A 15,856-nucleotide genomic window follows, 5' to 3' on the forward strand; every position below is an offset into this window, starting at 1 on the left:
GATGGAACAGGAGCAGGCGCAGGAGGAGAAGGCCACGCTTTGTGAGACACAACAACCCAGGCCTTGCATGAGGGCAAGAAGCGTGCGGATAGCATGCTTTGTACCGCCATGCAGTCATAAATGTAATAAAGATAAGTGGTTCAATAAACAGGGACCACGCGGCAACGCTAACCCAGCAGCAGCAGACGTGATGGAACAGGAGCAGGCGCAGGAGGAGAAGGCCACGCTTTGTGAGACACAACAACCCAGGCCTTGCATGTGGACAAAAAGCGTGCGGGTATAGCAGCAATGCTTTTTGCCGCCATGCAGTCATAAATGTAATACAGATGAGAGGTTCAATAAACAGGGCCCGGAAACGCAACACCATCCCAGATGTTCATTGGTCATGTTACTTGGTTGGGGTCCTGGAGTGTTGCGTAGTCATTTCCAATCCAGGATTGATTCATTTTAATTTGAGTCAGACGGTCTGCATTTTCTGTAGAGAGGCGGATACGCCGATCTGTGACGATGCCTCCGGCAGCACTGAAACAGCGTTCCGACATAACGCTGGCTGCCGGGCAAGCCAGCACCTCTATTGCGTACATTGCCAGTTCGTGCCAGGTGTCTAGCTTCGATACCCAATAGTTGAAGGGTGCAGATGGATGGTTCGACACAGCTACGCCATCTGACATGTAGTCCTTGACCATCTTCTCCAGGCGATCGGTGTTGGAGGTGGATCTGCACGCTTGCTGTTCAGTGGGCTGCGGCTGCATGGGTGTCAGAAAATTTTCCCACTCCAAGGACACTGCCGATACCATTCCCTTTTGGGTACTAGCTGCGGCTTGCGTTGTTTGCTGCCCTCCTGGTCGTCCTGGGTTTGCGGAAGTCAGTCTGTCTGCGTACAACTGGCTAGAGGAGGGGGAGGATGTCAATCTCCTCTCTAAAGTCTCCACAAGGGCCTGCTGGTATTCTTCCATTTTGACCTGTCTGACTCTTTCTTCAAGCAGTTTTGGAACATTGTGTTTGTACCGTGGATCCAGAAGGGTATAAACCCAGTAATTGGTGTTGTCCAGAATGCGCACAATGCGTGGGTCACGTTCAATGCAGTCTAGCATGAATTGAGCCATGTGTGCCAGAGTCCTACCAGAATCCTCATCATCCTCTTGTGAGCGTTGTGATAGTTGTTGTGATGCATCATAGTCGTCACCTTCCTCCTGGTCTGCTTCTGCTGACCATTCGCGTTGAATTGTGGAAGTCCAACGTGCACCGCTCTGGCCCTCGTCAGTGGTGGCATGAAATTCCTGCTCCAACTCCAGCTGTTCCTCCTCCTCTTCTTCGTCATAGCTGCTGGGGCCAGCGTTCCCTGAGGCGGATGGCCTGATGTTGGTACCATCACGCTGATCGTTTTCTCCTTCAGATTCCCCCAGTTGCATCATGACAGCTGTTTCCTTGATTTTTAACATCGACCTCTTCAGTAAACACAGCAGTGGTATGGTAATGCTGACTGAAGAGTTGTCACTGCTCACAAGCAACGTGGATTGCTCAAAATTTTGGAGGACTTGGCAGAGGTCCAACATGTTGGCCCAATCGGATCCACAGAAGCTTGGCAGCTGGCCGGATGCGCCTCGGTACTGCGCCGTCATGTACTGGACCACTGCACTCTTCTGCTCGCAAAAGCGGGCTAGCATGTGCAGCGTAGAATTCCAGCGCGTAGGGACATCACACAGCAAGCGATGGTGGGGGAGATTGAAGCGCTCCTGCATCTTGGCGAGTGCCCCCGAAGCAGTACTGGAATTTCTACAATGTTTGGACACTCGACGCACCTTCAACAGCAGATCGGGCACGCCTGGGTATGTCCTCAGGAACCGCTGAACTACTAGGTTCATCACGTGCGCCAGGCAAGGGATGTGTGTCAGCTTAGCCAACCTTAAAGCGCGAATGAGATTACTCCCATTATCACACACAACCATGCCCGGTTTCAGGTCCAGCGGTGCCAGCCACAAATCCGTCTGTTCCTTTATTCCCCTCCAAATTTCCTCCCCTGTGTGCTGCTTATCCCCAAGGCAGATTAGCTTCAGCAACGCTTGCTGACGCATGCCAACAGCTGTGCTGCACTGCTTCCACGATCCTACTGCTGCTGGGTTAGCGTTTCCGGATGAGGTACAGCTTTGAGATGCGTTGGAGGAGAAGGAGTCAGAGAGGTAGGTGCTGCTGTTATCCAGTGGGAGGGACGGCGGTGCAGCTGTTTGTGGCGTGGGCAACACCCGTGCCGTAGCAGGTGAGGAATCGCTGCCAGGCTCCACAAGGTTCACCCAGTGCGCGGTAAGGGAGATGTATCGACCCTGGCCGAACGCACTCGTCCAGGTGTCAGTGGTGAGGTGAACCTTGCAGGCAACGGCATTCTTCAAGCTTCGGGTTATTTTGCTGACCACGTGCTCATGCAACTCAGGCACTGCAGAGCGTGCAAAGTGGTAGCGGCTGGGAACCACGTAACGTGGGATGGCCACTGACATCATGCCCTTGAAGCTGTTTGTCTCCACCAATCGATATGGCAGCATTTCGCAGGCCAGAAGCTTGGCTATGCTGGCTGTTACTGCCACGGCCCGGGGGTCATTTGCTGGCAATTTCCTCTTGCGCTCAAACATCTCCGACACAGACAACTGAACCGTAGCGCTGCACACGGAAGGGCTGTTGGTTGTTGTGTTTGATGAACACTGGGAGACCTCAAGAGCACTACTCCGGAAAGTGACAGTGTCAGCGTCGTCTGATGTTTGTGAATGTTGTGAACCACGCAATGGCTGGGCTACTGCTGCTGCTGAGGCGGGTCTGGTGAACCCAAGGGAGGCAGTGTTGTTTCTGGTACCCTGTCCTGACGCGTTTGCCCAAAGAGTGGGATGTTTGGATAGCATGTGACGGCTCATGCTGGTGGTGGAGAGGTTGTTAATATTTTTCCCCCTGCTCAGGCGGGTCTTGCACACCTTGCAAATCGCCATGGTAACATCCTCAGTGCAGTCTTCAAAGAAAGCCCAGACTTTGGAGCACCTGCCTCCTTGCTGGCGATTTCTGTTTGCTCCTCTTTTGCCTCTCACTTGAACTTCCACGCTTGTGGTGCCTGAAATTGCGCGCCGCCTACCTTGTGGCACAAGGCGAACTCGTGCAGCAGTGTGTTCATCAACAGACTCATCTGTGCTGCTGCTACGACGGCGATGTTCTCGTTCACAAACAAAATCTGGGTCTCTGTCCACATTGTCCATACCCTCCTCTTCCATCTCCTCAAACTCGTCATATGTCATTGTGGGCCACCGCCGTGGAGTAGAGCTCCCCACAACAACCTCTGCGCAGCACACTCCAACGTCGTCTTCCAGATCTTGTCGGCCGACCTCCTGCAATTGCAACCCCTCCTGCCCAAATTGCTCTGGGATTTGGGTTTCCGAGTCCTCTTCGGACTCGCCTTGTATTTCAGTGCGCGGTGCATTTCCCACAGTTAACGGTTGTGAATCCAGGCACAACATTTCTGGCTGTTCCTCCATTGACCTTTGAAAGGTGGAAGTTTGTTGGGCTGGGAATAGCTCCTGCGAATACCCCATTGTGTCCTGAGGTAATTCATCGGACTGGTTATCTGGCAGTTGTGTGCGTGGTGTCGCTGCCGGTTGTGTCAGCTTTGTGCCCACTGGCTCCTTGTAACTGGCTGAGGACTCGGACCTCGTGCGTGATGTGCTGGTGCTGCTTAACCCACTGCTGGACGCTTGAGAGGTCATCCAAGTAATTATCTGGTCCTGTTCTTTTGGATTTGTGAGGGTTGTTGTCCTGGACAACATGGGCGGTATTGAGTGGGTTTTCTTGGGTGCTCCCCTGTGGCCTGTACGTGAACCGTCAGGGGAAACACCTCTTCCCTTGCCCCTCCCTCTTTCACCGGATTTCTTCCTCATTTCACTTATCCTTACAGTACACGCTGACTGGCAGCAGTACAGTGGCAGTACAGAAATGCTATACAGTACCACTATTCCCAGCAGCGACACAGAGCACAATGCTATACAGTGACGGGTGAGCGGTGTACCACTATTCCCAGCAGCGACACAGAGCACAATGCTATACAGTGACGGGTGAGCGGTGTACCACTATTCCCAGCAGCGACACAGAGCACAATGCTATACAGTGACGGGTGAGCGGTGTACCACTATTCCCAGCAGCGACACAGAGCACAATGCTATACAGTGGCGAACGAGCGGTGTACCACTATTCCCAGCAGACACAGAACAGTACACAGAATGCTATATAGTGTGGCTGAACGAGCGGTGTACCACTATTCCCAGCAGACACAGAACAGTACACAGAATGCTATATAGTGTGGCTGAACGAGCGGTGTACTACTGTTCCCAGCAGACACAGAACAGTACACAGAATGCTATATAGTGTGGCTGAACGAGCGGTGTACTACTGTTCCCAGCAGACACAGAACAGTACACAGAATGCTATATAGTGTGGCTGAACGAGCGGTGTACCACTGTTCCCAGCAGACACAGAACAGTACACAGAATGCTATATAGTGTGGCTGAACGAGCGGTGTACCACTATTCCCAGCAGACACAGAACAGTACACAGAATGCTATATAGTGTGGCTGAACGAGCGGTGTACCACTATTCCCAGCAGACACAGAACAGTACACAGAATGCTATATAGTGTGGCTGAACGAGCGGTGTACTACTGTTCCCAGCAGACACAGAACAGTACACAGAATGCTATATAGTGTGGCTGAACGAGCGGTGTACCACTGTTCCCAGCAGACACAGAACAGTACACAGAATGCTATATAGTGTGGCTGAACGAGCGGTGTACTACTGTTCCCAGCAGACACAGAACAGTACACAGAATGCTATATAGTGTGGCTGAACGAGCGGTGTACTACTGTTCCCAGCAGACACAGAACAGTACACAGAATGCTATATAGTGTGGCTGAACGAGCGGTGTACTACTGTTCCCAGCAGACACAGAACAGTACACAGAATGCTATATAGTGTGGCTGAACGAGCGGTGTACCACTGTTCCCAGCAGACACAGAACAGTACACAGAATGCTATATAGTGTGGCTGAACGAGCGGTGTACTACTGTTCCCAGCAGTGACACACAATGACTGGGGGGGACCCTGGCTAGCGTGGCTGGAGCGCGAACTACCCTGCCTGCCTACCCAAAGCTAAACCCACAGACAAATGGCGGAGATATGACGTGGTTCGGGTATTTATTTACCCGAACCACGTGACAGTTCGGCCAATCAGAGCGCGTTCGGGTCCGAACCACGTGACCCGTTCGGCCAATCACAGCGCTAGCCGAACGTTCGGGGAACGTTCGGCCATGCGCTCTTAGTTCGGCCATATGGCCGAACGGTTTGGCCGAGCACCGTCAGGTGTTCAGCCGAACTCGAACATCACCCGAACAGGGTGATGTTCTGCAGAACCCGAACAGTGGCGAACACTGTTCGCCCAACACTACCCCTAACCTGCCCCTTGCGGGCAATCTGATCACCCACCCACACCATTAGATCGCCCGCAAACCCGCCGTCAGATTACCTCCCAAATGTATTGTTTACATCTGTTATCTTCTCTAAACACCCACTAATTACCCATCAATCACCCATCAATCACCCCCTATCACCAACCGTCACTGTTACCTATCAGATCAGACCCTAATCTGCCCCTTGCGGGCACCCAATCACCCGCCCACACGCTCAGATTGCCCTCAGACCCCCCCCCCCCCTTATAAATTCGCCAGTGCATTAATTACATCTGGCCTTCCCTGTAATAACCCACTGATCACCTGTCAATCACCTGCCAATCACCTATCACCCATCAATCACCCCCTGTCACTGACACCCAACAATCAGCCCCTAACCTGCCCCTTGCGGGCAAACTGATCACCCACCCACACCAATAGATCGCCCGCAGATCCGACATCAGATCACCACCCAAGCGCAGTGTTTCCATCTATTCTCTCCTCTAAACACCCACTAATTACCCATCAATCACCCATCAATCACCCGCTATCACCACCTGTCACTGTTACCCATCAGATCAGACCCTAATCTGCCCCTTGCGGGCACCCAATCGCCCGCCTACACGCTCAGATTGCCCTCAGACCCCCCCTTATCAATTCGCCAGTGCAATATTTACATCTGTTCTCCCCTGTAATAACCCACTGATTACCTGTCAATCACCTATCAATCACCCATCAATCACCCCCTGTCACTGCCACCCATCAATCACCCCCTGTCACTGCCGCCCATCAATCACCCGCTGTCACTGCCACCCATCAATCAGCCCCTAACCTGCCCCTTGCGGGCAATCTGATCACCCACACCAATAGATCGCCCGCAGATCCGACGTCCGATCACCTCCCAAGTGCAGTGTTTACATCTGTTCTCTACCCTAAACACCCACTAATTACCCATCAATCACCCCCTGTCACTGCTACCTATCAGATTAGACCCCTATCTGCCCCTAGGGCACTCAATCACCCGCCCACACCCCAGTGGCGTACCTAGGGCATTTGACACCCGGTGCTAGGTATTGAAAGACCACCCCCCACCCACGGTCCACTACCTGGCGAAAAAATGGGCGTGGCTATGACCGGATGGGGCGGAGCTAATTTAAAAGTGCACCCAAGTTTTAGTCAACCTTTCTCCAGAAAATTCACATCATTGCGCAGCTTTTCTCCAGAAAATACACAAAATGTCAGAAGCTTTCAACATAAAATACACGTAATGCGAGAACATTTCACCAGACATTACACGTTATGTGAGCAGATTTCACAAGAAAATACATTCAATCATGTCGGCAGATTTGACCAGAAAAAAATCATTCAATCTTGCGGTAGATTTGACCAGAACATACACAATGTCAGCACCAGATTTCACCACAAAATACACAATGACGGTAGTTAAACTGACCACAAAATACATGACGGTAGTTAAACTGACCACAAAATACACAATGACGGTAGTTAAACTGACCACAAAATACACAATGACGGTAGTTAAACTGACCACAAAATACACAATGTCGGCAGTTAATCTGACCACAAAATACACAATGTCGGTAGCAGATCTGACCACAAAATACACAATATCGGTAGCAGATTTGAGTGTTGGCAAGCTGATAGCCTGGTGGGTAGGTGGTTAAGGGTGAGCAGCCTGATTGCCTAGTGGGTAGGTGGGCAGCCTGCTGGGTAGCAGTGGTGGGTAGGGGGGCAGCAGTGGTGGGTAGGTGGGCAGCCTGCTGAGTAGCCTGGTGGGTAGGTGGGCAGCAGTGGTGGGTAGGTGGGTAGCATGGTGGGTAGCCTGGTGGGTAGGGGGGCAGCAGTGGTGGGTAGGTGGGCAGCCTGCTGGGTAGCAGTGGTGGGTAGGTGGGCAGCCTGCTGGGTAGCAGTGGTGGGTAGGTGGGCAGCAGTGGTGGGTAGGTGGGCAGCCTGCTGGGTAGCCTGGTGGGTAGGTGGGCAGCCTGCTGGGTAGCAGTGGTGGGTAGGTGGGCAGCAGTGGTGGGTAGGTGGGCAGCCTGCTGGGTAGCCTGGTGGGTAGGTGGGCAGCCTGCTGGGTAGCCTGGTGGGTAGGTGGGCAGCAGTGGTGGGTAGGTGGGCAGCAGTGGTGGGTAGGTGGGCAGCAGTGGTGCGTAGGTGGGTAGCAGTGGTGGGTAGGTGGGCAGCAGTGGTGGGTAGCCTGGTGGGTAGATGGGCAGCCTGCTGGGTAGCCTGATGGGTAGGAGGGCAGCAGTGGTGGGTAGGTGGGCTGCAGCGGTGGGTAGGTGGGCAGCAGCGGTGGGTAGGTGGGCAGCAGCGGTGGGTAGGTGGGCAGCAGTGGTGGGTAGCCTGGTGGGTAGGTGGGCAGCCTGCTGGGTAGCCTGGTGGGTAGGTGGGCAGCAGTGGTGGGTAGGTGGGCAGCAGTGGTGGGTAGCCTGGTGGGTAGGTGGGCAGCAGCGGTGGGTAGGTGGGCAGCAGCGGTGGGTAGGTGGGCAGCAGTGGTGGATAGGTGGGCAGCAGTGGTGGGTAGGTGGGCAGCAGTGGTGGGTAGGTGGGCAGCAGTGGTGGGTAGCCTGCTGGGTAGCCTGGTGGGTAGGTAGGCAGCAGTGGTGGGTAGATGGGCAGCCTGCTGGGTAGCCTGGTGGGTAGGTGGGCAGCAGTGGTGGGTAGGTGGGCAGCAGTGGTGGGTAGGTGGGCAGCAGTGGTGGGTAGCCTGCTGGGTAGGTGGGCAGCAGTGGTGGGTAGGTGGGCAGCAGTGGTGGGTAGGTGGGCAGCAGCGGTGGGTAGCCTGCTGGGTAGCCTGGTGGGTAGGTGGGCAGCAGTGGTGGGTAGGTGGGCAGCAGCGGTGGGTAGGTGGGCAGCAGTGGTGGGTAGGTGGGCAGCAGTGGTGGGTAGCCTGCTAGCAGTGGTGGGCAGGTGGGCAGCAGCGGTGGGCAGGTGGGCAGCAGCGGTGGGTAGCCTGCTGGGTAGGTGGGCAGCAGTGGTGGGTAGGTGGGCAGCAGCGGTGGGTAGGTGGGCAGCAGCGGTGGGTAGCCTGGTGGGTAGGTGGGCAGCAGTGGTGGGTAGGTGGGCAGCAGCGGTGGGTAGGTGGGCAGCAGCGGTGGGTAGCCTGGTGGGTAGGTGGGCAGCAGTGGTGGGTAGGTGGTGGGCAGCAGCGGTGGGTAGGTGGGCAGCAGCGGTGGGTGGCCGGGCCGGTGCACCTGTAAAAGAAAAAAAAAACATTCACTTACCTGCAGATGAAACCTCTCTTCCGAATCCCAGGCAGCCTCCGCAGCTCCTCTTGAATGTCCCGCGCCGTCTCCTGCTGCGTCATCAGTGCAGGGCTACGGGAAGATGGCCACCGAAGCCCGCACTGGAGACAAAAATAGACGGCAAGATGGCGTCGGCGGCCATCTTACCGTCTATTTTTGTCTCCAGTGCGGGCTTCGGCGGCCATCTTCCCGTAGCCCTGCTCGGGTAAACTGAGGGCGGCTATCAGCCGCCCTGTCAGTGCCCGTTGCCGGCGCCCGTGGAGGGGAAGCGCCGAAGGAGGGGACCCAGGTGAGGGAGATGTGGGGGGGTATTTCCCCCCTCCCCGCCGACGCTGCCACCCCTCCTTCAGCGCTGCTTCCCCTCCTGTGTCATCAAGGCTTCTGGGGAGGCCTTGATGACACCCCCCCTGGAGCTGACACCCGGAGCGGAGCGCTCCTGGCCGCCCCATGGTAGGGACGCCACTGCCACACCCTCAGAATGCCCTCAGACCCCAGCCCTGATCACCTCGCCAGTGCATTGCTTGCATCTATTCCCCCCTCTAATCACACCTTGAGACACCCATCAATCACCTCCTGTCACCCCCTAGCACACCTACCCATCAGATCAGGCCCTAATTTGCCCCGTGTGGGCTCCTGATCACTCGGCCAAACCCTCAGATCCCCCTCAGACCCCCTTCCGATCACCTCCCCAGTGCATTGATTGCATCTATTTTCCCCTCTAACCACCCCCTGAGACACCCATCAATCACCTCCTGTCACCCCCCTAGCACTCCTATCCATCAGATCAGGCCCAATACAACCTGTCATCTAAAAGGCCACCCTGCTTATGACCGGTTCCACAAAATTCGCCCCCTCATAGACCACCTGTCATCAAAATTTGCAGATGCTTATACCCCTGAACAGTCATTTTGAGACATTTGGTTTCCAGACTACTCACGGTTTTGGGCCTGTAAAATGCCAGGGCGGTATAGGAACCCCACAAGTGACCCCATTTTAGAAAAAAAGACACCCCAAGGTATTCTGTTAGGTGTATGACGAGTTCATAGAAGATTTTATTTTTTGTCAAAAGTTAGCGGAAATTGATTTTTATTGTTTTTTTTTCATAAAGTGTCATTTTTCACTAACTTGTGACAAAAAATAAAATCTTCTATGAACTCGCCATACACCTAACGGAATACCTTGGGGTGTCTTCTTTCTAAAATGGGGTCACTTGTGGGGTTCCTATACTGCCCTTGCATTTTAGGGGCCCTAAACCGCGAGGCGTAGTCTAGAAAACAAATGCCTCAAAATGACCTGTGAATAGGACGTTGGGCCCCTTAGCGCACCTAGGCTGCAAAAAAGTGTCACACATGTGGTACCGCCGTACTCAGGAAAAGTAGTATAATGTGTTTTGGGGTGTATTTTTACACATACCCATGCTGGGTGGGAGAAATTTCTATGTAAATGGACAATTGTGTGTAAAAAAATCAAACAATTGTCATTTACAGAGATATTTCTCCCACTTAGCATGGGTATGTGTAAAAATACACCCCAAAACGCATTATACTACTTCTCCTGAGTACGGCGGTACCACATGTGTGGCACTTTTTTTTACACCCTAAGTACGCTAAGGGGCCCAAAGTCCAATGAGTACCTTTAGGATTTCGCAGGTCATTTTGCGACATTTGGTTTCAAGACTACTCCTCACGGTTTAGGGCCCCTAAAATGCCAGGGCAGTATAGGAACCCCACAAATGACCCCATTCTAGAAAGAAGACACCCAAAGGTATTCCGTACGGAGTATGGTGAGTTCATAGAAGATTTTATTTTTTGTCACAAGTTAGCGGAAAATGACACTTTGTGAAAAAAAACAATTAAAATCAATTTCCGCTAACGTGTGACAAAAAAATAAAAACTTCTATGAACTCACCATACTCCTAACGGAATACCTTGGGGTGTCTTCTTTCTAAAATGGGGTCATTAGTGGGGTTCCTATACTGCCCTGGCATTTTAGGGGCCCTAAACCGTGAGGAGTAGTCTTGAAACAAAAATGACCTGTGAAATCCTAAAGGTACTCATTGGACTTTGGGCCCCTTAATGCAGTTAGGGTGCAAAAAAGTGCCACACATGTGGTATCGCCGTACTCGGGAGAAGTAGTATAATGTATTTTGGGGTGTATTTTTACACATACCCATGCTGGGTGGGAGAAATACTTCTGTAAATGACAATCTTTTGATTTTTTTACACACAATTGTCCATTTACAGAGGTATTTCTCCCCCCCAGCATGGGTATGTGTAAAAATACACCCCAAAACACATTTTACTACTTCTCCCGAGTATGGCGATACCACATGTGTGGCACTTTTTTGCACCCTAACTGCGCTAAAGGGCCCAAAGTCCAATGAGTACCTTTAGGATTTCACAGGTCATTTTGAGAAATTTCGTTTCAAGACTACTCCTCACGGTTTAGGGCCCCTAAAATGCCAGGGCAGTATAGGAACCCCACAAATGACCCCATTTTAGAAAGAAGACACCCCAAGGTATTCCGTTAGTAGTATGGCGAGTTCATAGAAGATTTTATTTTTTGTCACAAGTTAGCGGAAATTGATTTTAATTGTGTTTTTTCACAAAGTGTCATTTTCCGCTAACTTTTGACAAAAAATAAAATCTTCTATGAACTCACCATACTCCTAACGGAATACCTTGGGGTGTCTTCTTTCTAAAATGGGGTCATTTGTGGGGTTCCTATACTGCCCTGGCATTTTAGGGGCCCTAAACCGTGAGGAGTAGTCTTGAAACGAAATTTCTCAAAATGACCTGTGAAATCCTAAAGGTACTCATTGGACTTTGGGCCCTTTAGCGCAGTTAGGGTGCAAAAAAGTGCCACACATGTGGTATCGCCGTACTCAGGAGAAGTAGTATAATGTGTTTTGTGGTGTATTTTTACACATACCCATGCTGAGTGGGAGAAAGATCTCTGTAAATGGACAATTGTGTGTAAAAAAAATTAACAAATTGTCATTTACAGAGATATTTCTCCCACCCAGCATGGGTATGTGTAAAAATACACCCCAAAACACATTATACTACTTCTCCTGAGTACGGCAATACCACATGTGTGGCACTTTTTTGCAGCCTAACTGTGCTAAGGGGTCCAAAGTCCAATGAGCACCTTTAGGCTTTACAGGGGTGCTTACAATTTAGCACTCCCCAAAATGTCAGGACAGTAAACACACCCCACAAATGACCCCATTTTGGAAAGTAGACCCTTCAAGGTATTCAGAGAGGGGCATGGTGAGTCCGTGGCAGATTTCATTTTTTTTTTGTCGCAAGTTAGAAGAAATGGAAACTTTTTTTTTTTCTCACAAAGTGTCATTTTCCGCTTACTTGTGACAAAAAAAAATATCTTCTATGAACTCACTATGCCTCTCAGTGAATACTTTGGGATGTCTTCTTTCCAAAATGGGGTAATTTGGGGGGTATTTATACTATCCTGGAATTCTAGCCCCTCATGAAACATGACAGGGGGTCAGAAAAGTCATAGATGCTTGAAAATGAGAAAATTCACTTTTTGCACCATAGTTTGTAAACGCTATAACTTTTACCCAAACCAATAAATATACACTGAATGGGGTTTTTTTTTAATCAAAAACATGTTTGTCCACATTTTTCGCGCTGCATGTATACAGAAATTTTACTTTATTTGAAAAATGTCAGCACAGAAAGTTAAAAAAATCATTTTTTTGCCAAAATTCATGTCTTTTTTGATGAATATAATAAAAAGTAAAAATCGCAGGAGCAATCAAATAGCACCAAAAGAAAGCTTTATTAGTGACAAGAAAAGGAGCCAAAATTCATTTAGGTGGTAGGTTGTATGAGCGAGCAATAAACCGTGAAAGCTGCAGTGGTCTGAATGGAAAAAAAGTGGCCGGTCCTTAAGGGGTAGAAAGCCCTAGGTCCTCAAGTGGTTAACCAACAAGTAGAAAACGACCCGCAATCGCCCACGTGAACCAGCCATAAAGGTGCCCATACCAAACACACGTATTACAGCGCCGGAGATTCAGGCGCATCCGGCGCCACCATAGATCGTAATAGGAATGCCTATGCCTATCAGCCATCTCTTTCTTGATGTCCACTAGGTTCCTGAAACTAAATCTAGACAAAACGGATTTCATGATCTTCCCACCCCGTCCATCCCTGAACCTCCCAGATGTGCATGTCACTGTTAGCCACACTACCATTCGTCCTACCTCTCAAGCCCGTTGTCTGGATGTCACTCTGGACTCCGCACTCCCCACTTTCAAAACCTCACAAAGTCCTGCAACTTCCACCTGCGTAAAAACCAGGTAGGCAAGCCCCCAAATGGGGACAGACGTGTGCTTTAGTGGAAAGACTCAATAGCCCTAATGAGTCAAGTAAAGTCCAATACGAAAGATCCACAGCACCACATCAGTAATGTATAGCTCTTTTATTGTAAAATCACAAAGAGATAGCCATAGCTGCTATTTTACAATAAAAGAGCTATACATTACTGACATGGTGCTGTGGATCTTTCGTATTGGACTTCCACCTTCGTAACATCTGCAAGATCTGCCCTTTCCTGACCTCTGTCACCACCAAACTCCTCATCCATGCCCTCATAATTTTCTGCCTTGACTACTGCAATGCCCTTCTGTCTGGTCTCCCTATGACCTGAATAGCCCCGCTGCAGTCCATCATGAATGCGGCAGCCAGAATTATCCACTCCTCCCATTGCTCCACCACGGCGGCTCCCCTCTGTGAATCCCTCCACTGGCTTCCTATCCAGTCCAGAATCAGATTCAAGATACTGTGTCTGACCTACAAATCTGTCCACAAAACCTGTCCAACCTACATTTCCGATCTTACTCAGAGGTACACACCTAGCCGCTCATTCTGCTCCTCCAATGAACTTTTGCTATTCAATCAGATTGAGTGGGGTCTGAGTGGCACTCCCTAGGCTAATTGTGGAGCAGTGTGAGTGGCTGGGGGAAATAAACATTGATCTCACCAAATCACCGGCGCTCCCTTTAACGGTCTGCTGGGACGTGTGCTCCTCGGCTGTACTTGAAGAAAGATTGCAGTCAATGTCTATATTGTAGAAAAAAGAGAAGAAACGCCGGGCACCTTCCGTCCGTGTTCATTTATTGCAGTGCATGTAGACAGGGTAGCTTGTTGAGAATATTTCCATATTTCAAATCATCCGGTGGTGGTGTGGTGGAGGTGGGGGGGGGGTACCGGGCACCAGTTGGGGCTTGCGACGGCCGTCGCAAGCCCCAACTGGTGCCCGGTACCCCCCCACACCACCACCGGATGATTTGAAATATGGAAATATTCTCAACAAGCTACCCTGTCTACATGCACTGCAATAAATGAACACGGACGGAAGGTGCCCGGCGTTTCTTCTCTTTTTTCTACAATATAGACACCTCCAATGAACTTTGCCTGACCGCCCCCCACATCACCCAGTCGCATGCACGCCTCCCGGACTTCTCAAGAGCTGCTTTAACACTAAGGAAGGTCCTACCTCCACCCATTAGGGTAGCCCCCTCCTTCAGCATCTTCAAGAAGGCCCTCAAATTTCACCTTTTCACTTTGGCCTAACACCCCTCAGAAGTGCTTTAAACCCGCAGCTAAGCTGTGGTCCCTACCTTTCGTCTCCCTACCTCTCCCTCTAGATTGTAAGCCTTTGGGCAGGGTCCTCCTTTTTGTGTCCTACCTAATCATGCGCCTCCATTACTGTGCACCCATGCTATGCATTTGAGTGAGCTCAACTTGCCTAATCTTCATGCTCCCATCCAGTGACTGACTAAGCATTAGCTTGTACTCATACTGTGCTGCGTGATCTGTTTTTTCTTGTATTCCTGTATTGTCGTATTGCCAGGGGCGTAGCAATAGGGGGTGCAGCGGTAGCGACCGCATCGGGGCCCTTGGGCCAGAGGGGTCCCGAAGGGCCCTCCCTCAACTACAGTATTAGCACTCTGTCCTGTGCTCATAATAATCACTTTTATAGGTGCTATGGATAGCAGTAATCATTAACAAGCTGTTCCCCATCCCCTTCTTTAACCTCTGACACTGTAGTAGCCATTGGCAAGTTTTGGTGTGCCGTATCAGTTGTTATGTATAGAGTGCTAGGGGGGCCCCATTGTAAAACTTGCATCGGGGCCCACAGCTCCTTAGCTACGCCACTGCGTATTGCTGTATGTCACCCTAAATATTGTCTGTAACCTAAACTAATGTCCAGCTCTGTGTAATATGTTGGCGTATATTATAAATACAATAGATAAATATAGTGGCGCACAGTGAGTAACTTCAGCGCCGTCAGAAGACGGTGCTGAAGGTACTTTTATAACACTGTAATTATGCTGCCAGCAATAGTTGGAAGCCAAATTACATCATTCTCCACTATCCACGTGGACCTGGAGAGGGAATAGTAATTAATGCCGCCAGGACTTGTTCAGGAGCAGGGTAAGCTGTATATCGACTATATCCTGTGCTGAAGTCTCCCGGCGGCTATATTTCTCATACACGCCCATACACCTCGCTATCTGCCACTCATAGTCTGTGATAACACTGACCTCACTGATACTACTGGTAAAAACTGTACCTTCACTAAAAATACTGACACAGAGTGTGACCTCACTGAGACCACTGAAAGACTGTGATCTCTCTAAAGCCACTGACAGAGATTGTGATCTCACTGTGATGTGTGACAGACTATGACCTCACTGGGACCACTGGCAGAGATTGAAACCTCACTGAGACAACCGACAGAGATTGTGACCTTACTGAGACCTCTAGGGGCGTTTCTAGCCTTTTTGTCACTGCAGGCGAGAAGTCCTGTCCCCCCTCCCCCCAAATCCTGTCACATTTCTTTGCACACCCCTTCCTGCTCTCCCCAGCTTAGTGTGTAAATGCAGAGTATACCGCAGCAGGAGCTGTGTTTTTACCCCTCCGCAGGAGTCCAGTGCTGTGCTTCTGCCTGTCAGCTCGGCCTAGTGCCCAGAATCTCTCCTTCCACATGTAGCATGATTACATGCAACATGAATAGCGTGAGGTGCCAGCACTAGAGGAAGCAGGAGACAGACAGGATAATCACACAAGCACAGCGCTGGACTCCAGC

This window comes from Hyperolius riggenbachi, chromosome 6, assembly GCF_040937935.1.
Source record: "Hyperolius riggenbachi isolate aHypRig1 chromosome 6, aHypRig1.pri, whole genome shotgun sequence".
Taxonomy (NCBI): domain Eukaryota; kingdom Metazoa; phylum Chordata; class Amphibia; order Anura; family Hyperoliidae; genus Hyperolius; species Hyperolius riggenbachi.